Source organism: Dendrobates tinctorius, unplaced genomic scaffold, assembly GCF_039654945.1.
Source record: "Dendrobates tinctorius isolate UK_male_01 unplaced genomic scaffold, ASM3965494v1 ptg000006l, whole genome shotgun sequence".
NCBI lineage: Eukaryota > Metazoa > Chordata > Amphibia > Anura > Dendrobatidae > Dendrobates > Dendrobates tinctorius.
The window spans coordinates 2,353,706-2,381,170 of record NW_027361674.1 but is presented as its reverse complement, the minus strand read 5'-3'; positions in this window follow the sequence as shown (position 1 = coordinate 2,381,170).

The following is a 27,465-nucleotide window of genomic DNA, read 5'->3' as shown; positions in this document are numbered from 1 at the left end:
CCCGGAGGCACAGACTCAAGGGCAACCGGAGCCACAGTCCTCAGGCTTTCGGATGGGACGATCAGCCGAGGCTCCTCCTCCTCTTCCTCCGATGACACCACGGAGCGGGAGAGAGCATCGGCCCGGACGTTCTTCTCCCCGGAGAGAAAGTGGAGGGTGAAATGGAACCGGGAAAAGAACAAGGACCATCTAGCCTGGCGAGAGTTTAGCCGCTGGGCTGTTTGTAAATACACCAAGTTTTTGTGGTCGGTGAACACCTGGAAAGGGTGACGAGCCCCCTCCAGGAGGTGTCTCCACTCCGAGAAGGCCAACTTCATCGCTAGCAACTCCCTGTCCCCGATGGCATAATTCCTCTCCGCCGGTGTGAAGGTCTTGGAGAAAAAGAAGCATGGATGCTTCCGACCTTGCGTGTCCTTCTGGAACAGGACTGCTCCAGCACCGACGGAAGAGGCATCCACTTCCAGAATGAAGGGCTTGTCTACATCGGGGCGATGTAGAATGGGAGCGCTAGCGAAATGGGACTTAATGGTGGAGAAGGCCTTGGAGACCGGTTCCAACCACAACTTGGGATTTGCACCCTTCTTGGTGAGGGCTACCAAGGGTGCTACCAAAGTCGAGAAGTGGGGGATGAATTGGCGATAATAATTTATGAACCCCATAAAGCGCTGCACCGCTTTGAGAGAATGAGGTTCCTGCCAATCCATCACCGCCTGTAGCTTGGCAGGATCCATGGCCAATCCCTGGGCCGAGATGATATAGCCCAGGAAAGGCAAGGACTCCTGCTCAAACACACACACTTCTCCAACTTGGCATAGAGGGAGTTCGCCCGCAGGCGATCGAAAACTTTGCAAACTTCTCTCCGGTGGGAGTCAATATCTGGAGAGTAGATGAGGATATCATCCAGATAGACTACAACCGAGGTGGTAAGCATATCCCGGAAGATATCGTTCACAAAGTCCTGGAAGACGGCCGGGGCATTACAGAGCCCGAAGGGCATCACCAGGTATTCATAGTGCCCATCCCTGGTGTTAAATGCAGTCTTCCATTCATCCCCATCACGGATGCGAATCAGGTTGTAAGCCCCCCGCAGATCAAGTTTGGAAAATACCCTCGCTCCTCGTAGCCTATCAAACAGTTCTGATATCAGGGGCAGTGGATATTTATTCTTAACGGTGATGGGGTTAAGACCCCTGTAATCAATGCAAGGACGTAGTTCCTCACTCTTCTTCTGGACGAAGAAGAATCCCGCCCCCGCTGGTGACACTGACTTCCTAATGAATCCTCTTGCCAGATTCTCCCTGATGTACTGAGACATGACCTCAGTCTCCTGGAGAGATAGGGAATAGACTCGACCCCGGGGAGGCTCAGCACCAGGCAAGAGGTCAATAGGACAGTCATAGGGGCGATGCGGTGGAAGGGTCTCTGCCGCCTTTTTGGAGAACACGTCTGCATACTGCCGATAGTGTTTGGGGAGCGAGGAGAGATCAGCGGGAACCTCGGTGGAGGCAACCTGAACGCACTCCCTCAGACATCTACCCTCACATGACTTACTCCACCCAATAATCCTCCCTGAGGACCACTCTATATGGGGGGAGTGATACCGCAGCCAGGGAACCCCTAGAAGTACCTGGTCAATACCCTCGGGCATGAGGAGGAGGGATATCGTCTCCTGATGAGACGGAGCCACAGAGAGTACCAAGGGGACGGCCTGGTGAGTTATCTGTGAGGGTAGAGTGGTGCCGTTTACCACTCTGACGGTGACTGGTGTAGACATCATAACCAGAGGTATAGCGTGCCGTTGGGCGAAGGCTGACGACATAAAATTGCCCTCCGCCCCGGAATCCACGCAAACCTCCACCGCCAGAGTGGAAGAATTAAACCCAAGAGTCCCCTTAAAGGACAGCTTGCAGACCGGATATAACTTCAAGAGAAATGTGCTGTCTTCCAGGTGCAAAAATTAAAGATGTGTCTGACAGGATATCAGGACTCTTCAGACCTACAGATGACTACCCATTCCTGCTACTACATGTGGGGACAAATGACACCGCAAGAAACGACCTGGAAACTATCTGCAGAGACTTTGAAGACTTAGGCAAGAAAGTGAAAGAACTGGGAGCGCAGGTGGTCTTCTCTTCCATCCTCCCAGTGGATGGCCATGGAACAAGGAGGTGGAATAAGATTCTGCAGGTGAACAACTGGCTACGTCGATGGTGCCGTCAGCAACGATTTGGATTTCTGGATCACGGAGTGAACTACTTATACGATGGACTACTTGCTAGAGATGGGGTGCACTTTACGAAGACTGGAAAGCAGGTATTTGGAAGTCGCCTTGCTACACTTGTAAGGAGAGCTTTAAACTAGAACAACATGGGAAGGGAAGCAAAAGACCAGAAAAAGCCATACACCTGACAAATGCTACTGAGAACTCTGCTATTAGAAGTGGAAAGGAAGAACAAAGACGAAAGAATCTAATTAAAAAAAATATTGGAGAAAGAGAAACCAATCACAAACTAAAATGTTTCTATACTAATGCACAAAGCATGGGCAACAAACAAGGAGAATTGGAACTACTAACACAGGAAAAGAAATATGATGTCATTGGAATCACTGAAACTTGGTGGGACAATACACATGATTGGAATACAAGACTAGAAGGATACAACTTATTTGCAAGAAACAGACTTGATAAACGAGGAGGGGGTGTCGCATTGTATGTTAGAAATGCGTATATCTGCACAGAGATTGAAGCTTCAGAGACTGGGAGTTCTGTGGAAACTGTTTGGGTAAGAATACAAGGACAGAACAATGGAAAGGACACCATTGTAGGCATTTACTACAGGCCGCCTGTGCAAGCTGAAGATATGGATGAACTCTTTATGCATCAAATGGCCAAGTTCTCCAAAAAATATGACATAGTTGTCATGGGAGATTTCAACTATCCAGACATTTGTTGGGAATCTCTCTCAGGCAAAACTAACAGGTCAAGGAAATTCTTATCCTCTCTTGCTGACAACTTTATCTTCCAAAAGGTAAAGGAGAAAACAAGGGGAACTGCTACCTTGGATCTAATCCTTATAAACAGGGAGGAAATGGTTGAGGAGGTAAAAGTGGCTGGGACCTTAGGAGGTAGCGACCATGCTATTTTAGAATTTTGGATAACTAGAGGCGGAAGACCTGTGAAGACTCAGACGTCAAGGTTAGATTTCAGAAAGGCAGATTTTAAGGGATTCAGAAAGAGAATTGGAGGGATCCAATGGCTGGATATCCTTAATGACAAAAATGTCCAGGAAGGATGGGAAATCTTGAAAAATGAAATTCTCAAAGCACAGTTGTTAACAATTCCGAAAAGAGGGAAGAATAGGAAGCATTTAAGGAAACCAGGATGGATGAACACAGAACTTAAGCACATGCTAAAAAGGAAGCAAAAAATGTTTATAAAATGGAAAGAAGGAGGCATATCTAAAGAAGAATATAATGCTGTCTGCAGAACCTGCAAGGCACAAATCAGATTATCTAAAGCTGAAAATGAATTGAGGCTTGCAAGAGATGTCAAAAGCAATAATAAAGGATTTTGGGGATATGTCAAAAGTAAAAGAAAAGTCAAAGATGCTATAGGATTTTTACAGGATGAAAATGATGAAATGGTAAGACAGGATGTTGAGAAGGCTGAACTTTTAAATTCCTATTTTGCATCTGTTTTCTCTCAGAAAGGAAATGTAACATCAACTGTTATTCACTGTCCTATTAAGGGAATAGAAGAATCCAGGATATCTATAAACAGAAAGATAGTGAGGAAACACTTAGCTAACCTAAATGTATTCAAGTCTCCAGGTCCAGATGAATTACACCCCAGAGTACTGAAGGAGATAGCAGAAGAAATTTTTGAACCCCTCTCCATAATCTTTGAAAATTCTTGGAGAACAGGAGAAGTGCCAGAAGACTGGAGAAGAGCAAATGTTGTTCCTATCTTCAAAAAGGGGAAGAAGGTGGACCCAGGCAACTATAGGCCGGTGAGTCTGACTTCTATACCAGGAAAGATCTTTGAACAAATTATTAAACAACATGTATGTCAATACCTGGATAAGAATGAAGTGATTAAACAGAGTCAGCATGGGTTTGTAACTAATAAGTCATGTCAGACTAATTTAATTTCCTTCTATGATGGTATTACTGATTGGGTGGATCAAGGAAATGCTGTAGATATAGTATATCTTGACTTCAGCAAAGCATTTGACAAAGTCTCTCATACAATCCTTATTGAAAAAATGAATAAGTATGGAATGGACAAGGCAACTGTTAGGTGGATTCATAACTGGCTTAGTGATCGGACCCAAAGAGTGGTCGTAAATGGCTGCACATCCAGTTGGAAGAATGTCTCAAGTGGGGTACCACAGGGCTCTGTCCTGGGCCCTGTATTGTTCAACATCTTTATCAACGATTTAGATGAAGGAATTGAGGGTAAACTGATTAAATTTGCTGATGACACAAAGCTAGGAGGGATAGCTAATACTAGAGAAGAGAGAGAGAGGATTCAAAAAGATTTAAATAAACTGGAGAAGTGGGCAGCAACTAACAGAATGGTTTTTAACAGGGAGAAATGCAAAGTACTACATCTGGGCAATAAAAATGAAAAAAGCATATATAGAATGGGAGGAATAGGGCTAAGTGACAGCACATGTGAAAAAGACTTGGGTATACTAATAGATCACAGACTGAATATGAGTCAACAGTGTGATGCAGCAGCAAAAAAGGCAAATGCAATTCTAGGATGTATTAACAGAAGCATACAGTCTAGATCACGTGAAGTAATTATTTCCCTCTACTCCTCTTTGGTCAGACCTCATCTGGAATATTGTGTCCAATTTTGGGCACCACATTTTAAAAAAGACATCAACAAACTGGAGCAAGTTCAGAAAAGAGCGACCAGAATGGTGACCGGTCTGCAAACCCTGTCTTATGAGGAAAGGTTGCAGGATTTGGGAATGTTTAGTTTGCAAAAGAGAAGACTGAGAGGAGACTTAATAGCTGTCTACAAATATCTAAAGGGCTGTCACATTGTAGAAGGATCAACTTTATTCTCATTTGCACAAGGAAAGACTAGAAGCAATGGGATGAAGCTGAATGGGAGGAGACACAGATTAGATATTAGAAAAAACTTTTTGACAGTTAGAGTGATCAATGAGTGGAACAGGCTGCCACGAGAAGTGGTGAGTTCTCCTTCAATGGAAGTCTTCAAACAGAGGCTGGACAGACATCTAACTGGGATGATTTAGCGAATCCTGCTTTGAGCAGGGGGTTGGACCAGATGGCCCAGGAGGTCCCTTCCAACTCTACGATTCTATGATTCTATGAAAACGTCGCTGGCTTTAGTGCGCCGCCTCCTACGGCCACTAGGCGCGAGCGTTCTCCCTGCTGCTGTGGGCACCGGTTGGCGAGGTGACTGGCCTGCCTACAAATATGACAGCTCACAGGAGCTCGAGCGGACCGGAGTCTAGATCCCTCACGGGAAGCCCCCTGATGCTCGGAAGCCCGATCGGGGGATTCCAGAGGTCTAGAAAAACAAGGTGCCAACCTAAACCTCTGCCTACACTGGTCCCGTTCCAACCTTCGCTCGATGAAGCGAAGATCGATTCGGGTGGAGACAGAGATAAGCTCCTCCAGTGTAGCGGGAATCTCCCTGGTGGCCAGAGCGTCCCTCACATGGCCAGCCAAACCTCTCCAGAACGCCGGAATGAGGACCTTATCTGGCCACTCTAATTCTGAGGCCAGCGTCTGGAACTGGATGGCGAAGTGACTGACCATGGACGAGCCCTGTGACAGTGCCAGCAGCCGGAGCGCGGTGTCATGGGTGTCTCGTGGTCCCAGGAAGACCTGTTTCAGAGTGTCTAAGAACCGCGAAGCACCCTGCACCACATGATCACCACGCTCCCACAGCAGTGTGGCCCACTCCAAAGCCCTGCCCGACAGAAGGGAAATAATAAATCCCACTTTAGCCCGCTCGGAGGGGAATCGGGCGGCCAGCAGCTCCAGCTGTATAGAGCACTGGCTTACGAAACCCCTACAAGCTGCACTATCACCCGAGAACTTTTCGGGCAGCGGGAGGTGGGACAAAGTCGGGGCAGGGATGGCAGTGGTCACACGGGAAACAGCCTCTGTGGCTGCCTGAACAGCGACTGCAGTAACATCCGCAGCTGAGGCTGAACGCTCGAGAGCCGCCAACCTGCCCTGCAGCTGCCGGATGTGCTGCAGCAGTCGCTGTTCATCCGCCATTACTAGCCAGACCCTGGCGCTAGTGTAATGTTAGGGTCGGCAGAACGCACCAGATATAAATAATAGGAGGTGCGTTCGCCGCCCGGGGTCCACCGAGCGGTAGGTGAAAAGACCGCTGCTGAGTAATGACGGATGCACCGAAAGGTGAGGTACTGCGCTCGGGATAACGTCACCCGAACGCTAAGTACGGCTCTGTTCACACACAGAGTCGCTAAAACAACATAGTTGTATGAGGACACTGGCCCTGTTTACTTCACAGGATACCCAGCGAATGACGCTGCAACCGCAGACGCCAAGAACGCTGCAACCGCAGCGCGGGAATAACTATCGCTGCTGAGCGACGGCGCCGGAACGACCGAGCACCGTCGGACGCTAGTGTGTCGTGCAGGAGGCACAGTGGCGTGTAGCTGGCCACAACCTGGAGCTGACTACCCAACAATCTGTCACCATTTGTAATAACCGAGGGAAGGGGTTTCAAATGAGTCAGTCACCAGTCCATGCATCCATCACCATACACACACAGCATAATATGCTACACTAGCGCATGGCCGAGCCGCCATGCGGGCTTTTTATAGCCATGCGCTTCCAGGACTTTCCAGTACTATAGGAAGGACCAATCAGATCCGACATAGGACCTGCACATGTGACCCCTGCTCTCCACTGAGAGGACAAGTTGTGGGCATGCCTAGTAGCACGGCATGAGGACTTAGCCTCGGGAGCAGTTCCCTGCAAAGCAGGTTGCGTCACCATTGCTGCACCAGAGGTGGCAGCAACATCCAGGCTCACAGAACGAGTCAGAGGGAGATGCCTGGCCAGCCGAGATTGCTGAGCAGGAGTCTGAGCGGTCGGAGAGGAATGGGAGACCACAGGATGTCTGGCTCTGGATTCCCACTGTGCAGTGCCAGGAATCCGACGCCTAACATCTGGTTCGTTAACAGAATTAAGCTTGCAATCTGTGCAGATTTTTTGTGGATGGCATGGTTGAGGTTGCCCATGTTGAGTCCAATTAAGCTGCAGGCTCCACTCCTGGTGGTGCCCTTCTGGACATTCCTTTAAGGTTCAGCTTTGCAACCATACTGCCCCCGGAAACCAAACACTTTTCCTGACAGTGACATTCTGGTCAAAGAGCGTAATGACATCATTTCTGTACGCCCTCTGCCTAAACAGTCCAAGTGCAGAGAAATGGAAGATGGGGGCGACGAGGAGTCCAGAGTACAGGGATTCCCTAGCGAGGAGACTTATTTAATTGTTTTAAAGGTTGGGAGCAATTTTTGGAGAGCACGATAATCTGGAGAATGATATCTGGGGCCCACCATACACTGGAGCATTCCAAAGGTGGACATCAGTCACTGGAGCAGCATTTTCAGGGCCCATTATACAATGGAGCATTAGAAATGGGGCCCATTATATATGGAGCATTATTTGGGCCCATAAGACACTGGAGCTTCATCCATGGTGAACAACATATACTGTAGCATTATGTGGAGCTTATCATATACTGAATCGAACATTATATGGGACTAATGATTCTGTATGGAGAAATATATGGGCATCATTACTCTGTATGACGCTCTATGCGGTGGCCATAATACTGTATGGAGGAATATACTGTCTGTTTTTGGAGCTATTGGAGAATTCAAAATGGATATCACTCATGTGATGTAAGAATTGAAGTATTTTTCATAGTACTGTACCGCTATTTCTCTGCCGTATCAAAGGATCATGAATTGTGTCATGTGTTAAAGGAGCCCAGTGACACTCTTTGGCCCTGAGCCCACGAAATTCTGGAGCCAGCACTACCCCCCCCCCCACAACTTTAGCCACATAACCCCCAGTTTTCAATGCCTAACTATTATTATAAAGTAAATTAAGGTTGACAAGCTTAAGGAATAAGAATTGATGTTTTTGGCATTAAAATGGACACTCTAGGTGTTTCCTGTTCTCCACTCACTGCCGACTTTTCTTTCCCATTGACTTACATTGGGTTTCGTGTTTCAGTTGGCCTTCGACTTTTCACAATAATCGGCCAATTTCGTTCTACCCGACTTTTGCGAAAGTCGGGTTTCGTGAAACCCAACTCGACCCGAAAAAAGGCAAAGTAGCTCATCTCTACTCTTTATCCCTTTCTTTTTCAAAACAAACTAAAATGTCATCAACATATATGAGTACATAAATCCATCTGTCCATTAGTCTTTGTGTACAGGCAAAGATCAGCTTTGCTTCTTTGAAATTTTTCATTTGTGAGCACTTCCGTGATTTTATCATTCCACGCTTTAGCAGCTTGTTTTAAACTGTATATACTTTTCTGTAATTTGCAAACCATATTTGGGTTACTTTCATCTTTGAATCCTGGAGGTTGTTCCATGTAAATATCTTCTGTTAAGCTTCCATTCAAAAATGCTGTCTTTACATCCAGATGTTTCAGTTCCATTTGTTTCATTGCTGCAACTGCAATCAAGGATCTTATTGTAGTATGTTTGACAACAGGAGAAAATGTTTCATCATAATCTTCTCCATATTTTTTAGAATAACCTTTAGCTACAAGTCTTGCTCGGTATCGTTCAGCTGTGCTATCTGTTCGGTACTTTACTTTAAAAACCCATTTACATCCTATAGCTTTTCTTCCTTCTGGTAATTCTGTTAGTGTCCATGTCTTTGAGTCATGCATGGATTTTATTTCCATTTTTGTTACCTCTATCCATTTATTACATTCTTCTTCAGGAAGTCGAGATATGTCTTTCCAAGAGGTAGGTTCATAAATTTTACTTGTACTTGCCTTGTATGAGAGGCGTATTAGTGGTTTTCGTTTGTTTTCTCTCATTGAATGTGTTTGTAGTTGTATATCTTCACTTTCAGTATTCTGTTTTTTTTATCAATTTCAACTTTTTCATCAGATATTCCTTCAGCTATATCACTGCTGTTTTTCTCATTTTTTTTGTTTCCAGTGAAATCAAACAGTTGCAGTAGAAACTTCACAGAGGAGATTGCATGGGATAACAAGCTTTACTTCTCAGAACATGAGGTAAAGGAAAAATGTGCAGTCATTCAGTGCTGCTCCAGGAAGAAGTAAAACAAAACTGAAAGTACAAGAGAGACCTTTTCTTTTACAATACATTAAGCAAGGAAACTTTACACAACAACACCATCTATTGTCAGATCAGCATAAAGTCCTCCTTCACATAAACAAAGAAGTCCACAACTGTTGCATATACCAACAAGATAAACAAGTCAAAGGCTAACAACTTACATTGGCTAGTGACAGATCTTCTTTGACTTGCTTTACTTGATCCTACTTCCATAGGACTCCCAGGGTTTCCATTCAACATTAGCCACACACTGACTGGACTTCCTTATAGTAGTTCTTTGTCATTTGTCTGGGTTTGAGCTCTTGAGCCTATGCTTTGTAGTCAGTACCTTGTCTATCCAGCCACAGCAGATGTAGTGGGAGTGGGGGAAGCACTGTGCCGTGGTCCGCGAAGAACCTGGAGGGGCGTAACTAAGTGAACATCTGACTCTTCACTAGAGCCCCTGATGGTGGGGTTGGACTTTACTCCAGGCGTACACCAGGCACATCATGACAGATCACAGATTCACGGCAGCAGACCCCCAAGGGGCGGAAAGCTGTAATGGACCAGAATGAAGGTACTGCTGGTACAGGGAGGCATGACAGGAACCGCAGGTGCTGATAGAAATGGCTGGTCTACAGGCATGTACTGGAAAATACCGTCTGGTATACAGGCTGGTACAGCTGCTATATGGGTAGGCACTCGCGGGTGCAGGTTGGTATGGTTGGTATACAGGTTTGCACATCAGGTGCAGGCTGGTATACAGATGAGCACAGTAAGTGCAGGCTGGTATACAGGTAAGGCTGGTTTCACATTAGCGCTTTTTAAGCGCACGAACGGCCGGGGGTAGCTCCGCCCCTGAGCCGGCTCTCTGCCCGGCGTGCCTGCCCCTTGCTTGTAGCGCCGCCTCCTAGCGGACAGCGGCGCCTGCGATCGGCGCACCCTATCTTTAGCATAGGGTGCGCAGGCCGTGCGCTAGTTGCGCTTTGACCTGCGCTGCGCACTTTTGACGGTGCGCCGTGCGCGCCAAAATCAAACTTTTCGGATTTTGGCGAGCACGGCGCACCGTCAAAAGTGCGCAGCGCAGGTCAAAGCGCAACTAGCGCACGGCCTGCGCACCCTATGCTAAAGATAGGGTGCGCCGATCACAGGCGCCGCTGTCCGCTAGGAGGCGGCGCTACAAGCAAGGGGCGGGCACGCCGGGCAGAGAGTCGGCTCGGGGGCGGAGCTACCCCCGGCCGTGCGTGCGCTTAAAAAGCGCTAATGTGAAACCAGCCTTAGCTTGACAGCTGCAGGCTGATACGGCTGGTATACAGGCTGGCACAGGCAGGTACAGACAGGTACTGGAAGACAAAGTTAGAACAGAGGACCTGAGAACTAGCAAGCATGCAACCAGCAGAGTATACATGTTATTATTGGAAATTGATCAATGGGCAATCTTCACCTTTCCATAGGGGAATTCAATGATTATTGGAGTTTAATTAACGAGCATTTTTCACAGGTCACCAAGAGGAAAATCAGCCAGCCATGTGAATAGTAGAGTGAATATACTCAAGGTACCTAAAGAAGGAAAATATAGGACAATTATTGTGGAATGGGCCCGTCCAAGACGAACCAGATGTTGTCTATATACCTCATCCATCCTTGAAAATGTTCAGTTCCCTCAAATTGGTCTTCTCCAAAAATTGCCCTCTCCCACACCGCATGCATTGACACACCTGTCCACCACCTGCACTAGCCAACCAGCCACAAGAATAAAATACTTAAGAAGCATCCCCCACACTATTCAACCAACGCCCTCTCTGTAAGAAGCTAAGGTGAAACTGTGTGGTCGGGGTGGCAGCCCAGGCATACAGGAGTCTCTTACAATTGCAGTAAGTTGTACTTAACATCAAATACTCACAAGATTATTTCCTATTTATGTTTATTTGTTGTTGAAGCCATATACCAACAACATGAAAGGCCGTTTTTTACCTAGGAACCCTTGGGTCTAAAGGCATACTACAAAACACAGGACCCCATCCATTCTGCATTTACCAACCCGCCCCAAGCACTTTCATTACTATAAATTAATACAGATCAAGAGTTGAGAAACTCTTAGAACTACACCATGTTCCAAATTATTATGCAAATTGTTTTTAAGTGTCATAGCCTTTTTTTGTTTTTGTTTTAATGAAACCCATTGATGGTATTGTGTCTCAGGGTTCTTTGGATCACTGAAATCAATCTCAGATACCTGTGATAATTAATTTTCCATGTGAGCACAATAAAAGGAAAACTGGATGTTCCACACTATTGAGCAGGACACAGTTTTCAAGTAACATCGGAAAGAAAAAGGATGTCTCTGCTGCTGAAAAGCATCAAGCATGGTCAAGGGATGAAAACATTAGATATTTCCCGAAAACTTAAGCATGATCGTTGTACTGTTAAGAGGTTTGTGGCTGATTCTGAGCACAGATGTGTTATTGCTGATAAAGGCAGAATGAGGAAGGTTTCTGCAAGGCAAGTTCATCGGATTAAGAGCGCAGCTGCCACAAAGCCATTACAAACCAGCAAACAGGTATTTGAAGCTGCTGGTGCCTCTGGAGTCCATCAAACCACAAGGTGTAGGATCCTTCAAAGGCTTGCTGTGTTGCATAAACCTACTATTTGGCCACCCCTAAACAGTGTTCACAAGCAGAAATGGTTGCAGTGGGCCCAGACATACATGAAGACTAATTTTCAAACAGTCTTGTTTACTGAGGAGTGTCGAGCAACCATGGATGGCCTAGATGGATGGAGTAGTGGATTGCCACCATGTCCTAACAAGGCTACGACATCAGCAAGGAGGTGGAGGAGTCATGTTTTGGGCCGGAATCATGGGGAAACAGATGGTAGGGCCCTTTAAGATTCCTGAAGGTGTGAAAATGACCTCTGCAAAGCATATAGAGTTTCTGACTGACAACTTTCTTCTATGATATAAAAAGCAGAAACTTGCCTTCTGGAGAAAAATCATCTTCATGCATGACAGTGCACCATCTCATGCTGCAAAGAATACCTCTGAGTCATTGGCTGCTATGGGCATAAAAGGAGATTAACTCATGGTGTGGCCACCATCTTCCCCTGACCTCAACCCTATAGAGAACCTTTGGAGTATCATCAAGCAAAAGATCTATGAGGGTGGGAGGCAGCTCACATCAAAACAGCAGCTCTGGGAGGCTATTCTGACTTCATGCAAAGAAATAAAAGCAGAAACTCTCCAAAAACTCACAAGTTCAATGGCTGCAAGAATTGTGAAGGTGATATCAAAGAAGGGTTCCTATGTTAACATGTAACTTGGCCTGTTTGGATGTTTTGGAGTTAAATAGCTTTTTTGTTCAGTGAATGTGACCTCCTAATGCTGCAAATTCCACAAATAAGCATTTTCAGTTCTTTAAAACATATCAAATGTTTAGAAATTCTACTGTGCCTAATAATTTGGAACAGTGCATTTTGAGTTTTTATTCATTTTGAAGATTATACTGTTATCATTGGGAGGTTTCTTCAATAAAATTCGATGTATACTCTAACTGGTAAAATTGACAAAGCAGTTTTATTCTTCGGGCCAGTACGATGACAGCGATGCGTCATTTATATCTTTTTTTTTTTAATGTTTTGTCGCGTTTATACAATAAAAACTATTTTATAGAAAAAATTATTGATGGAATGAATATTTTTTTATCTTTTATTTTTTTATTTCAAAATGGTTTTATTGAAATTTATAATACAGTACAGAACAGTATACTTGGAAACATATTCCCTCACAGGAAAATTTTTAACTTAACCTATTGGGGTAGAGACAAGACAAGTAAGAGAAAAGTTTAAAACAGTAGGGAAGGGGAACATTAAATCCACAGTGCACATTAAAGTAACTATATCAGTCCTGATCCAGCATGGATCATGACTCAGACCTTGCGCATATCACCGTAATATTTCTGAAATATAGAGGTGGGAAATTAGATCTAATCTTGGACCAAAGTATACAGTTATTATGTGATTGTCCTTGACTTGCGGTGCAGATAAGATCAGAAGGAAATACCCATTAATATTAGGCTACCGAAAAAAGTACTGAAGTTACTTTAATGTGCACTGTGGATTTAATGTTCCCCTTCCCTACTGTTTTAACCTATTGTCTTAGTTGTCTTGGTAATGCACTGGTAACCTTTTTTTTTCCCCCAAGCTATGCTTAGGAGGTTTTTGCCCCCGGTGGCCATTAGGATTATTGCACTGTGGTATCGTTTGTTCTAAGTTTCCCCCCGGTGGTGGTGAGCATCATTGCACTCTGGTTTCTTAGTTAAGTGCACATGATTAGAATGCAGGTGTCATTGCTGGCTCTGCTATAAAAGAGTCACAGGTGTTGCAATCAGGGTTGGTGATAGTGTTCATTTCAACCATCCTTGGTGGAGGAAGGAGCTGGAGAGTAGCTCTGACAGAGCCTAGTGTGAAAGGAGTCATAGGGGATTTCCTTAGCTCTGACAGAGCTTGGTGGCAGCGATTCAGGAGGAGAGCTGCATGCTGGTGGTGGACTCTGTTGCCAGGAGCAAGTGCAGCAGAGTAAAGCTAAGTGGTGTTTCCCTGTTTGTGTTTTTTCTTAGTGTGTATTAGTGCAGCGGTGGGGCCAGTGCCTGCGCCACCCAGCTCCCTAGCAAGGGATAGGTGTAGGGTGTGCCAGGGCGACAGGTTCGTGATCGGCACCTGGTGCGGAACCGGCATAAGGAACGTTAGGAGCGTTAGGGACACTGACTCAGGGGAGTGCAGGAGGTCTCCACGTCCCCTGTCCCCAGGGGCGGACACAGACTGTAGTGGGCCCCTGTGCAAGAAATTTTTCGGGCCCCCCCAACCCTTCATAGGGCAACAAAGTTATTTGTTATTTGTTGTTATCTAATATTGAGGCTATGAAGGGCTGGATATAATATCTGTATAGAACATAATGTAACCCCCCCATAGATTATAATGCAGTCCCCCCATATAGTATAATGCAGCCCCTTGTGGTGTAGTAACCACTATGTCCGCTAGGGGGCGCTGTGTGGAGATTCCAAGGGAGAGGATGAGTGGCAGAATCCTGAAGGATGGTTGTGTATCTCAAAGGGGGTGGCTTTGAGATGGAGACTTAGGTATGCGTATTGATCAGCAATGGTATTGCTGAGGTGTTATTTCAAGGTATAAGGGAGAAGTCTCTAGGTAACTTGGGAGTTGGGCGGGCCAGTTACCTACAAACCCACCCAGGGGTGTGTCTGAAAACGCCTGTTGTAAAAGGCTATGTGAATGCCTGAAGGACCTGTGATGAGGTCATAGTCACGTGACCCGGTGGGCGTGGCTATGGACCATATAATGTGGCCGGGGTAGGTCACATGTGGTGAATGCTAGGACTTGGTTGGTCCAGTGTGGAAGGTCCTGCAGAGATGGAGCTTCCTCCCAGACAGCACGTGTGAAGTGGCTGGGAGCAATGGCGATGTGTGCCTGAGAGTTCCCGGGAGGGAACGAACATGTGCGGAGTGCTGAAGCCACATGAGGAACCCTGACTTGGGTGAGACAGTTGTGAGGCTAAGAGAGCCTGTTTGCTGGACATTGAGCAATCTGTGTATGCTGGACAATGCGGGCAGAGGGGAACTCTGTAATGAATGCTATGCTGGTAATGCTGATATGAACTGTATGCTGGTTTATGCTGAACAATAAACCACATGGACTGTGATGATATATGGAAATCCTGGTGCCGGATATGTTTTTGTTCGCTGCAAGCGAGAATCCCCTAAGTAAATGACAGCGCTACCTCACACCCTCCATAGAATATATGGCAACCCCCTCATAGGATATAATGCAGCCCCTTATATAGTATAATGTATCCCTCCTCATATATTATAATGCAGCCCCTACAGAATATAAAAAATATAAAACAGCCCCCCTATAGAATATAATGTAGCCCCAAATAGAATATAATACAGCCCACCTCCCCATAGAATATAATGTAGCCCCCCATATTATATAACACAGCCTCCCCTTATAGAATATAATGTAAAATGTACCCCCCATGGTATATAACACAGCCACATAGTATTTAGCCAAGCACCACATGGTATATAGCCCAGCCCACCATGGTATACAGCCCACCATGGTATATAGCCCACCATGGTATAATACAGCCCAGCATGGTATATAGCCCCGCCCAGAATGGTATAATACAGCCCAGCATGGTATAATTCAGCCCAGCATGGTATAATTCAGCCCAGCATGGTATATAGCCCTCCAGCATGGTATAATACAGCCCAGCATGGTATATAGCCCCCCAGCATGGTATAATACAGCCCAGCATGGTATATAGCCCCCCCAGCATGGTATAATACAGCTCAGCATGGTATATAGCCCCCCCCAGCATAGTATAATACAGCCCAGCATGGTATATAGCCCCCCCAGCAAGATATGATACAGCCCAGCATGGCCCCACAGTACAGCATGGTATATAGCCCCCCAGCATGGTATGATACTGCCCAGCATGGTATATAGTCCCCCCAGCATGGTATATAGCCCTCCAGCATGGTATAATACAGCCCAGCATGGTATATAGCCCCCCAGCATGGTATAATACAGCCCAGCATGGTATATAGCCCCCCCAGCATGGTATGATACAGCCCAGCATGGTATATAGCCCTCACCAGCATAGTATAATACAGCCCAGCATGGTATATAGCCCCCCCAGCATGGTGTAATACAGCCCAGCATGGTATATAGCGCCCCCAGCAAGGTATAATACAGCCCAGCATGGTATATAGGCCCCCCAGCATGGTATATAGCCCCCCCAGCATGATATGATACAGCCCAGCATGGTATATAGCCCCCACCAGCATAGTATAATACAGCCCAGAATGATATATTGCCCCTCCAGCATGGTGTAATACAGCCCAGCATGGTATATAGCTCCCCAGCATGGTATATAGCCCCCCTAGCATGGTATAATACAGCCCAGCATGGTATATAGCCCCCGCAGCATGGTATGATACAGCCCAGCATGGTATATAGCCCCCCCAGCATGGCCCCACAGTGCAGCATGGTATATAGCCCCCCCAGCATGGTATGATACAGCCCAGCATGGTATATAGCCCCCCCCAGCATGGTATGATACAGCCCAGCATGGTATATAGCCCCCACAGTATGGTATAATACAGCCCAGCATGGTATATAGCCCCCCAGCATTGGTATGATACAGCCCAACATGGTATATAGCCCCCCCCAGCATGGTATAATACAGCCCAACATGGTATATAGCGCCAACCCAGCATGGTATAATACAGCCCAGCATAGTATATAGCCCCCCAGCATGGTATAACGCAGCCCAGCATGGTATATAGCCCCCCCAGCATGGTGTAATACAGCCCAGCATGGTATATAGCCCCCCATTGTATAATACAGCCCAGCATGGTATATAGCCCCACCAGCATGGTATATAGCCCCCCCATCATGGTATAAAAAAGCCCAGCATGGTATATAGCCCCCCCAGCATGGCCCCACAGTACAGCATGGTATATAGCCCCCCAGCATGGTATGATACAGCCCAGCATGGTATATAGCCCCCCAGCATGGTATGATACAGCCCAGCATGGTATATAGCCCCCACCAGCATAGTATAATACAGCCCAGCATGATATATTGCCCCCCCAGCATGGTGTAATACAGCCCAGCATGGTATATAGACCCCCAGCATGGTAAATAGCCCCCCTAGCATGGTATAATACAGCCCAGCATGGTATATAGCCCCCCCAGCATGGTATGATACAGCCCAGCATGGTATATAGCCCCCCCAGCTTGGCCCCACAGTACAGCATGGTATATAGCCCCCCCAGCATGGTATGATACAGCCCAGCATGGTATATAGCCCCCCCCAGCATGGTATGATAGAGCCCAGCATGGTATATAGCCCCCCCAGCTTGGCCCCACAGTACAGCATGGTATATAGCCCCCCCCAGCATGGTATGATAGAGCCCAGCATGGTATATAGCCCCCCCAGCTTGGCCCCACAGTACAGCATGGTATATAGCCCCCCCAGCATGGTATGATACAGCCCAGCATGGTATATAGCCCCCCCCAGCATGGTATGATAGAGCCCAGCATGGTATATAATATAATACAGCCCAGCATGGTATATAGTCCCCCAGCATGGTATAATACAGCCAAGCATGGTATATAGCCCCCCAGCATGGTATAATACAGCCTAGCATGGTATATAGCCCCCTGCATGGTATATAGCCCCCCCAGCATGGTATGATACAGCCCAACATGGTATATAGCCCCCCCCAGCATGGTATAATATAGCCCAACATGGTATATAGCCCCCCCCAGCATGGTATAATATAGCCCAACATGGTATATAGCCCCCCCCAGCATGGTATAATACAGCCCAGCATAATATATAGCCCCCCCAGCATGGTATAATGCAGCCCAACATGGTATATAGCCCCCCCAGCATGGTGTAATACAGCCCAGCATGGTATTTAGCCCCCCTATTGTATAATACAGCCCAGCATGGTATAATACAGCCCAGCATGGTATATAGCCCCACCAGCATGGTATATAGCACCCCCATCATGGCCCCACAGTACAGCATGGTATAGCCCCCCCAGCATGGTATGATACAGCCCAGCATGGTATATAGCCCCCCAGCATGGTATGATACAGCCCAGCATGGTATATAGCCCCCCCAGCATGGCCCCACAGTACAGCATGGTATATAGCCCCCTCAGCATGGTATGATACAGCCCAGCATGGTATATAGCCCCCCCAGCATGGTATATAGCCCCCCAGCATGGTATAATACTGCCCAGCATGGTATATAGCCCCCCCAGCATGGTATAATACAGCCCAGCATGGTATATAGCACCCCAGTGTGGTATAATACAGCCCAGCATGGTATATAGCCCCCCAGCATGGTATAATACAGCCCAGCATGGTATATAGCCCCCCAGCATGGTATAATACAGCCCAGCATGGTATATAGCCCCCCCAGCATGGTATAATACAGCCCAGCATGGTATATAGCCCCCCCAGCATGGTATATAGCCCCCCAGCATGGTATGATACAGCCCAGCATGGTGTATAGCCCCCCAGCATGGTATATAGCCCCCCAGCATGGCCCCAAAGTACAGCATGGTATATAGCCTCCCCAGCATGGTATGATACAGCCCAGCATGGTATATAGCCCCCCTCAGCATGGTATGATACAGCCCAGCATGGTATATAGCCCCCCCCAGCATGGTAGAATACAGCCCAGCATGGTATATAGCTCCCCCCAGCATGGTATAATACAGCCCAGCATGGTATATAGCCACCCCAAGCATGGTATATAACCCCCAGCATGCTATATAGCCCCCCCAGCATGGTATGATACAGCCCAGCATGGTATATAGCCCCCCGAGCATGGTATAATACAGCCCAGTATGGTATATAGCCCCCCAGCATGGTGTAATACAGCCCAGCATGGTATATAGCCCCCCAGCATGGTATATAGCCCCCCCAGCATGGTATGATACAGCCCAGCATGGTGTATAGCCCCCCAGCATGGTATATAGCCCCCCAGCATGGTATGATACAGCCCAGCATGGTATATAGCACTCCCAGCATGGTATGATACAGCCCAGCATGGTTTATAGAACCCCCCAGTATGGTATAATACAGCCCAGCATGGTATATAGCACCCCCCCAGTATGGTATAATACAGCCCAGCATGGTATATAGCCCCCCCCAGCATGGTATATATCCCCCCAGCATGGTATGATGCAGCCCAGCATGGTATATAGCCCTCCAGCATGACCCCACAGTCCAGTACTCACACTGATTTAAAAAAAAACACTCCTCACCTTCTCCTCGTGCCTGCATTGCTCCTGGCTCCTGTCTCCTCTCCTGCACTGCCTGGTACACAGTGAGAGCGCGATGACGTCATCGCGCACCCGCTGTGTCAGAGGCAGAGCGGGGAATGATGGGAGAGTCTGACGCTCTCTCCTCCAGGCTCCATCATTGCCTCCTTCCTCCTTCAATGCGGTGGAGTCGGCACTGGGGGGCAGGCGGTCCCCCCTGCCTCACAGGGGCCCCTTTGCCTCCCGCAGCGCTGCTCTCCTCATTGCACTACACATGGCTAATTTGAATTTTGACATAATTAGCCATGCGGTGCTGGAGGCTGGAGGGGCCCCCTCTCACCTGGGGCCCCCTGTGCAATGCACAGTCTGCACGGGCGGTAGGTCCGCCCCTGCCTGTCCCTATCGCAGGGCCCACCGTTGTAACTGTTTCCCTACCCCCTTGTCTTGTTGTTTTAGTTACCGGCCTGCGAGCCGTGTCACACAGGACAATATCACGTGCCGCATCCTGTTGTTCTAGTTACCGGCCTGCTGGTCGCATCACACAGGACAACTCCACGTGACAGTCTGGACCATTTGTTTATTTGAATCTAAATTCATCCATGGCTCCCAAATTTTAAAAAACTGTTCCCACGTGTCGTTTCTAGTAGCTTCAATGCGTTCATAAAGCATAATATTGTTCATCCTTTCTTTTACAAGTAATAGTGGCAGCGTTGGGGATTTCCATTTTGCCGCTATATGAATTTTGGTGGCCATGAAAAGGAAGTTTACCAATTTATGCAGATCTCTAGGGAGAGATGGATGTTTTGCCCCAAGGAGAAAGATCGGAGGTTCTAGAGGAGTTTTCCTGCCTGTCAATTGATCTACAATGTGTTTCACTCTATGCCAGAGGTCCGAGACCACCGGGCAGATCCACCAGATGGGTTTCATATCCCCCCGGAAGATTACAGCCCCAATAACACAGCTCTGATACATTTGGACATATACTGTGGAGTTTGGCTGGAACAAGGTATGTCCTGTCGAGAACCTTCAATGAAGTCTCCACAAGAGATGATTGGTGGCTCCCCTTGGACAGTGTATCACAATAGGATCTCCTGTCCTCTAGTGTCAGATCAAATCCCATTTCCTCTTCCCATTATAACATTAAGCTCAGTTTTTTTTCATCATGGGGTGGGTTAAGAATTGAATAAATTGAGGATATGGTTCCTTTTCCCATTGGATCACTAATGCATTTTTGCTCAAAACTAGACGCACGTAGGGGGTTTCTGCTTGGGAGAAGACCATTGGCAAAATGGAAGACCTGGTTTATGCGCATGGTCTCTCCAACTGGGGGTTCGTATCTTCAAATAAATTCTGGTCTGTCTAGTAAAATATTAAATGGAGAGCACAAATGTTTTAATGTAGTGATCCCTCGTGAGATCCACCATGCGAACATGTTTGGGTTAAGGCCAGGTAGGAACATCGGGTTGCACACAATGGAGGTCAAGGGAGACGGTTTAGATTGTAGCTTATATTTAAATCTGACTTTCCTCCACAGAATAAGAAATGGGCTGTAAAGGGAGCTGTTAAAATTAAACCTTTTGGGACTTTCTCTGTAGGGGTCACTTGTGGGGGGTTTCCACAGTTTAGGTACATCAGGGGCTCTCCAAAGGCAACATGACACGCGCAGACCATTCCATCAAAGTCTGCATTCCAAAACCTCACTACTTCCCTTCCGAGCCCCAACGTGTGCCCATACAGTAGTTTTCTCCCACATATGGGGTATCAGCTTACCCAGGACAAATTGGACAACAACTTTTGGGGTCCAAGTTCTCCTGTTACCCTTGGCAAAATAAAAAAATTGGGGACTAAAAGATCATGTTTGTGGAAAAAATATGATTTTTTTTATTTTAGGTTATTTTACTGCTGTACGTTATAAACTTCTGTGAAGCCCTGGAAGGTTCAAAGTTCTCACCACACATCTAGATAAGTTCCTTGGGGGATCTAGTTTCCAAAATGGTGTCATTTGTGGGGGATTTTCACTGTTTAGGCACATCAGGGGCTCTCCAAACGTGACATGGCGTCTGATCTCAATTCCAGCCAATTTTGCATTGAAAAAGTCAAACGGCGCTCCTTCCATTCTGAGCTCTGCTGTGCGCCGAATCAGTGGTTTCCCCCCACATATCAGGTGTCAGCGTACTCAGGACAAATTGCACAATAACTTTTGCAGTCCAATTTCTCCTATTACCCTTGGTAAAATAAAAAAAAATTGGACCTGAATTAATTTTTTTGTGAAAAAAGTTCTGTCAAAAAATTCCTGTGAAGTACCTGAAGGGTTAATAAACTTCTTGAATGTGGTTTTGAGCAACTTGAGGGGTGCAGTTTTTAAAATGGTATCACTTTTGGGTATTTTCTATCATATAGACCCCTCAAAGTGACTTCAAATGTGATGTGGTCCGTAAAAATAAAATGGTGTTGCAAAAATGAGAAATCGCTGGTCAACTTTTAACACTTATAACTTGCTAACAAAAAAAAAATTGGTTCCAAAATTGTGCTGATGTAAAGTAAACATATGGTGAAATGTTATTTTTTTGTTTTTGTGTGCCATATCTCTGTGATTTAAGGGCATAAAAATTCAAAGTTGGAAAATTGCAAAATTTTCAAAATTTTTGCCAAATTTCCGTTTTTTTTCACAAATAAAGGCAAGTTATATCAATGAAATTTTACCATTAACATGAAGTACAATATGTCACGAGAAAACAATGTCAGAATCATTGGGATCCATGGAAGCGTTCCAGAGTTATTACCTCATAAAGGGATAGTGGTCAGAATTGTAAAAATTGGCCCGGTCATGAACGTGCAAACCACCCTTGGGGGTAACGGGGTTAATAGCGGAGTGTAAATTGGAAAATGTCCTGGCCGGTATTGCTATTGGTAAGGATCGAAAAAGGTATAAGAATCGAGGTAGAGATACCATTTTTAATGTGTGTAGTCTGCCTAGCCAGGATAAGTTCAGTGAGGACCATCTAGTCAGATCATTTTGGAACCTCTGAATAAGTGGTGTGTAATTCCATTTAAAGCGGGTCGACCTATTTGTTGTTAAATTAACACCTAAATAAGTTAAATAATGTTCTTTTCTCGTGAATTTCAAATGAGAGATAATATTGTCTTGTATGTCTTTTGGGGTGTTCATAAAAAGGTCTTCGGATTTTTCAATATTAATTTTGAGTCCAGAAATATCTTCAAATTCATGGAGCAACAAGACAAAATTAGGGAGGGAAATGTGGGGGTTGGTGATGGTCAAGAGAAGGTCATCCGCGAAGAGACTAACTTTGTATTGATCGCAAAAATTCGTCAATCCTGTTATGTTCGGATTTGTCCTAATGGCCTCAGCCAGGGGTTCCATAGCCAATGCAAAAAGGGCTGGAGAGAGCGGGCAGCCCTGACTGGTGCCACTTTGGATATTTATAGGTGTGGGGCATGTTGTTGGGAGTTTTAGATATGCTCTGGGACGGTCGTATAATAGTTTAAGGCATGAGATGAGTTCAGGGGTAAAACCAAATCTAGAGAGGACTGCAAACAAATAAGTCCATGACAATACCTAAGGCAAGGAGTAGTAGTTGTTTTTTGCGTAGATTTGCCATGTGAATAACATTAAGTTTACGTCGGATGTTATCTGGGGCCTGTCTCGTTGGTATAAATCCCACTTGGTCTCGGTCGATAAGGGCGGGCAATAGATCATTTAGTCTGCTAGTGATTATTGCATAAAATTTTTTTTAAATCTATGTTTAACCCCTTTCTGACATCAGACGTACTATCCCATCCATGGGACCCGGGCCCCTATGCCCATAGACGGGATAGTACGTCTAGCGCGATCAGCGGCGCCCACGTGGTGAGCGCCGCTGATCGCGGCCGGGTGTCAGCTGATTATCACAGCTGACACCCAGCACAATGTGTCAGGGGCAGTCACGGACCGCCACCGACACGTTAACCCCTTGCACACCGCGATCAAACATGATCGCGGTGTACCGGGGGTTAAAGGGAAGCATCGGCAGGGAGGGGGCTCCCTCCGTGCTTCCCTGAGCCCCCCACAGCAGCGCAATGTGCAGCGCTGCTGCGGGGGGCTCTTTTCCTGCAGGCCCCCGGATCCAAGATGGCGACGGGGACCTTCGGGGGCCTGTAGGGAGCGGACTTCCTCACTGCCTACAAAGCGCAGGCATAAGGAAGTCTGCAGCAGTGCCTGTGACAGATCGCTGATCTGTCACAGTGATCTGTGATGTGACAGATCAGTGATCTGTGATGTGACAGATCAGAGATCTGTCACAGGACAGTGATGTCCCACCTGGGACTATGTAATAAAGTTAAAAAAAAACAAGAAAAAAGTTTTAAAATAATTTTTTTTTTTTAAAAAAAATCGCCAAATAAATTAGAAAAAAAAAAAATATTCCCCCAATAAATCCATTTTTTGGAAATAAAAAAAAACCAAAACAATAAAAGTACACATATTAAGTATCGCCGCATCCGTAACGACCTGCCCTATAAAACTGTCCCATTAGTTAACCCCTTTAGCGAACCCCTTAAAAAATAAAAATAAAAAACGAAGCAAAAAAATAATGATTTATTATCATACCGCCAAACAAAAAGTGCAATAACGCGCGATCAAAAAGACGCATATAAATATCCATGGTACCGCTGAATACGTCATCTTGTCCCACAAAAGACGAGCTGCCATACAGCATCATCAGCGAAAAAATAAAAAAGTTATAGCTAGCAGAATAAAGCGATGCAAAAATAATTTTTTATATAAAATAGTTTTCATTGCATAAAACCGCCAAAACATAAAAAAATGACCTAAATGAGGTATCGGATTAACCGTACTGACCCGAAGAATAAAACCACTATCAATTTTAACGCACGCGGAACGGTGTAAACGCACCCCCCAAAAGAAATTCATGAAACGCTGGTTTTTGTTCATTCTGCGTCCCAAAAATCGGAATAAAAAGCGATCAAAAAATGTCACGTGCCCGAAAATGATACCAATAAAAACGTCAATTAGTCCCGCAAAAAATAAGACCTCACATGACTCGGTGGGTCAAAATATGGAAAAATTATAGCTCTCAATATGTGGTGATGCAAAAACTATTTTTACAATAAAAAGCGTCTTTTAGTGTATGACAGCTGCCAAAAATAAAAACCGCCATAAATAGTAAATCAAACCCCCATTATCACCCCCTTAGTTAGAGAAAAATAATAAAATTAAAAGAAAATGTATTTATTTCCATTTTCCCATTAGGGCTAGGGTTAGGGCTGAGATTAGGGTTAGGGGTGTGTTGGGGTTCGGGTTGGAGTTAGAATTGGGGGTTTCGACTGTTTGGACACATCAGATGATCTCCAAATGCAACATGGCGCCTGATCGCAATTCCAGCCAATTCTGAGTTGAAAAAGTCAAATGGTGCTCCTTCCCTTCCAAGCTCTGCCATGCGCCCAAACAGTGTTTTATCCCCACATGTAGGGTATCAGCCTACTCAGGACAAATTGCAAAACAACTTTTGGGGTCCAATTTCTCCTGTTACCCTTGGGAAAATAAAAAAATTGGGGGCAAAAATATCATTTTTGTGGAAAAAAATGATTTTATTATTTTCACGCCTGAGCGTTATAAACTTCTGTGAAGCACTTCGGGGTTCAAAGTGCTCACCACACATCTAGATAAGTTCCTTAGGGGGTTTAGTTTCCAAAATGGGGTCATTTGTGGGGAGTTTCCACTGTTTAGGTACATTAGGGGCTCTCCAAAGGCAACATGACACCCGCAGACCATTCCATCAAAGTCTGCATTCCAAAACGTCACTACTTCCCTTCCGAGCCCCAACATGTGCCCATACAGTAGTTTTCTCCCACATATGGGGTATCAGCGTACTCAGGACAAATTGGACAACAACTTTTGGGGTCCAATTTCTCCTGGTACATTGGGAAAATAAAAAAAATTGGTGACTAAAAGATCATGTTTGTGGAAAAAAATACTAATTTTTTATTTTCACGCCCGGTCGTTATAAACTTCTGTGAAGCACTGGGGGGTTCAAAGTGCTCACCACACACCTAGATAGGTTCCTTGGGGGGGTCTAGTTTCCAAAATGGTGTCATTTGTGGGGGGTTTCCACTGTTTTGGTACATCAGGGGTTTTCCAATCGCGACATGGTGTCCGATCTCAATTCCAGCCAAAAACGTCAAATGGCGCTGCTTCCCTTCCGAGCTCTGCCATGCGCACAAATAGTGGTTTACCCCCACATGTGGGGTATCAGCGTACTCAGGACAAATTGCACAATAACTTTTAGGGTCCTGTTACCCTTGGAAAAATAAGAATTGAGGGTGAAAAGATCATTTTTGTGGAAAAAATATGATTTTTTAATTGTACCGCTCTACGTTATAAACTTCTGTGAAGCCCTTGTGGGTTCAAAATTCTCACCACATATCTAGATAAGTTCCTTGGGGGGTCTAGTTTCCAAAATGGGGTCACTTGCGGGGGGTTTCCACTGTTTAGGCACATCAGGGGCTCTCCAAACGTGACATGGCATCCGATCTGAATTCCAGCCAATTTTGCATTGAAAAAGTCAAACGGCGCTCCTTCCCTTCTGAGCTCTGCCATGCGCCGAAACAGTGGTTCCCCCCCACATTTCAGGTATCAGCGTACTCAGGACAAATTGCACAATAACTTTTGCAGTCCAATTTCTCCTGTTACCCTTGGTAAAATAAAAAAAAATTGAAGTATTTTTTGTGTGAAAAAAAGTTAGATGTTCATTTTTTTTTAAATATTAAAAAAATTCCTGTGACGCACCTAATGGGTTAATAAACTTCTTGAATGTGGTTTTGAGCACCTTAAGGGGTGCAGTTTTTAGAATGGTGTCACTTTTGGGTATTTTCTATCATATAGACCCCTCAAAGTGGCTTCAAATGTGATGTGGTCCGTAAAAATAAAATGGTGTTGCAAAAATGAGAAATCGCTGGTCAATTTTTAACCCTTATAACTTCCTAACAAAAAAAAATTTTGGCTCCAAAATTGTGCTGATGTAAAGTAAACGTGGGAAATGTTAGTTATCAAGTTTTTTGTGTGCCATATCTCTGTGATTTAAGGGCATAAAAATTCAAAGTTGGAAAATTGCAAAATTTTCACCAAATTTCCGTTTTTTTCACAAATAAACGCAAGTTATTTGAATGAAATTTTACTACTATCATGAAGTACAATATGTCACGAGAAAACAGTGTCAGAATCACCGAGATCCATGGAAGCGTTCCAGAGTTATGACCTCATAATGGGACAGTGGTCAGAATTGTAAAAATTGGCCCGGTCATGAACGTGCAAACCACCCTTGGGGGTGAAGGGGTTAATAAGAAGATGGGCCTATAATCCTTAGTGGAGAGTTGGTCTCTTTTAGACTTGGGTATTACAGTAACATGGGCGACAAAGAATTCTGGGGGCATTTGTGAACTATGTAGAAAGGACATTGCAAAAACTTTTGATATGGGGTATTAGCATCTCATTAAATTTTTTATAATATGCGGCAGTAAGACCATCAGGTCCAGGGGATTTTCCTTTTTTTAATTTTTTGATTGTCAAAGTTATTTCCTCTGCCGAGATATCTGAGTGGAGTTGTTGAGCTTTTGATTCTGAAATTTTAGGTAGACGAAGATCGTGCAGAAAATTTTGCAGGAGTTGAGGTGGTGGTGACTGCGGTGTAGAGCATAGATTCTGATAATCATTATGAAATCTATAATAATAAATGCCCTAACCAGCTTCCGGTTGTAACAACTTCCGTCCAGTTGTAACCGGTGACGTCACCACACACACGCACATGTTAACCCTCAACACACCACACCGCCTCAACACACACTCCTCTCACCTTTCACCTCCACTCATGTCCACTCACTCTTTCACTCCACATACGTTCCTTTCTCTCACTCCGTTTCTCATACTCACACCGTCATCGTCGCTGCCCCGACATCTTCCTCCGCCACCGCGATCCAGGATCCAGATGTTCTCCAGGCCGCCGACATGTTCTTGCGGGACGCCATCTTGGATTTCGTGAAATCCCGCGAGATTACGCCGACGCCATTTTGGATCCCGATGTCGCCCATGCCAGCGGCATGTTGTTGTGGCGACGCCATCTTGAATATCGCGGGACTTCACGAAATCCAAGATGGCATCCCGCAAGAACATGTCGCTGGCGTGGGCGACATCGGGATCCAAAATGGCGTCGGCGTAATCTCGCGAGATTTCGCCGACGCCATCTTTTTGGATCCCG